Source organism: Nicotiana tomentosiformis, chromosome 8, assembly GCF_000390325.3.
Source record: "Nicotiana tomentosiformis chromosome 8, ASM39032v3, whole genome shotgun sequence".
NCBI classification, from domain to species: Eukaryota; Viridiplantae; Streptophyta; class Magnoliopsida; order Solanales; family Solanaceae; genus Nicotiana; species Nicotiana tomentosiformis.
The window spans coordinates 125,813,492-125,815,491 of NC_090819.1; the positions used below are offsets into that span (position 1 = coordinate 125,813,492).

Consider the following 2,000-nt stretch of genomic DNA (forward strand, 5'->3'; position numbering starts at 1 on the left):
CCAAGTGGGAACGTTTGTTTGTGTCACGTGCATTTGACTTTTTGGACTCAACACAGGGATTGGGTCCGTCTAGGAAAGGTGTACTCGAAATAAAAGACTATCCTGATACATCTTACATGCTATTTGTGCATTTATTTATTTCGGCTTGCATGTTGATCGGCTAGGAAAAGAAAATCAAAAGAAAAAAAATCAAGAGTGAGTTAGGAGAGAGAAATTTTCCCGGTTTTGAGAACCCTGGTATTTGGAAAGTCCCGAAAGTTTTGAAAAATAAATGTCATTTCCAATTGAGTCAACATCTTCAAAAGCGGAGAGAGGCCCCGTAGTTCCCCAGTAGCCGTCTCTTGCAGATAGGAGGAGGAGAAAATATCTCATAGGAAGTTTGAGCATCCAAGACACGGTTCTTTGGGATTTCTGCCCAGGAAGCGTGCTGCCAGACACAGGGGAAAGGTGAAGGCATTCCCAAAGGATGATCCAAACAAGCTCTGCAAGCTAAGTGCCTTCTTGGGCTACAAAGTTGACATGACTCACACTGTCAGAGATGTTGAAAACCCTGGATTAAAACTCCACAAGAAAGAGACATATGAAGTTGTCACCATCATTGAAACACCTCCAATGGTGATTGTTGGTGTAGTTAGGTATGTGAAGACACCTCATGGTCTTCATTTCTTGAACATTGTCTGGGCTCAACATCTTAGTGAAGAGCTTAAGAGGAGGTTCTACAAGAACTGGTGCAAGTCCAAAAAATAAGGCCTTTTTGAAATACTCCAAGAAATATGAAACGGATGAAGGGAAAAGGACATCCAAATATAGCTGGAGAAATTGAAGAAGTATGTTTGCGTCATCCGTGTTTTGGCTCACACTCAGATAAGGAAGATGAAGGGCCTGAAACAGAAGAAAGCCCATTTGATGGAGATCCAGGTAAATAGTGGGACAATTACTCAGAAGGTTGACTTTGTATATAGTTTCTTCGAGAAACAGGTTCAGTTGATGCTGTTTTCCAGAAGGATGAGATGATTAACATCATTGGTGTCACCAAGGGTAAGGGTTATGAAGGTGTTGTAACTCGTTAGGGTGTGACACGTCTTCCTCGCAAAACCCACAGGGGTCTGCGTAAGGCTGCTTGTATTGGTTCCTGGCACCCTGCTAGAGTTTCTTACACAGTTGCCCGTGCTAGTCAAAATGGATACCATTACCGTACCGAGATGAACAAGAAGGTTTACAAACTAGGGAGGGCTGGCCAAGAGTCCCATGCTGCCATAACTGATTTTGACAGGACCGAGAAAGACATTACTCCCATGGGTGGATTTCCCCATTATGGTGTGGTGATGGATGATTACCTGTTGATCGAGGGATGCTGTGTTGGTCCTAAGAAGAGGGTTGTAACACTTCATTAGTCCCTGCTCAACCAGACCTCTTGTGTCGCTCTTTTGAGGAGATTAAGATGAGGTTCATCGACACATCCTCAAAGTTTGGACATGGTCGCTTCCAGATCACTCAAGAGAAGCAGAAATTCTATGGCCGGTTGAAGGCTTAAGTGTTTCAGTATTTAGCTCATCGGGTGGAACACAAGTTTTAAACAAGTTATTATTGTTGTTATTCTTTATTTTCATCGTTTGTTTCGGAAGACAATTTTGACATTTTAAAGCTCTCTGCCGCATTGAGGATTCTAGTTGAGAATATTAGTAATGCAAATGTTTTGTTATTGTGGTTCAAAAAATAAATCTTCAAAAGCATATTTTTCTGGTTGTATCAAAACTGACCGAACTACGCGGGTATTATTCTGATGTGAGATACGTAGGCAAACTTCATCGGTTCCGACCCCCAATTTTTAAAAATCCAAAAATATTTTCCTTCCTTTTCCATTTTTTGACGGATTGGAGCTGAGGAAGAGGCGATTTTTGGGAGATTTTCAAGAAAACAACGGGGTAAGTGTTCTTAACTCATTATTGGTCAAATTACCCGAATTCATGATTGTTTTTGACATTTAATGGGTGAATTAA

The 2,000-nt window shown here is 41.3% G+C and overlaps 1 pseudogene; it reads left to right on the forward strand.

Moving 5' to 3' along the window:
* Window positions 1–305: 305 nt before the first annotated feature.
* On the forward strand, window positions 306–1,721 carry LOC104090784 (large ribosomal subunit protein uL3-like; annotated as a pseudogene).
* The last annotated feature ends 279 nt before the right edge of the window (window positions 1,722–2,000 follow it).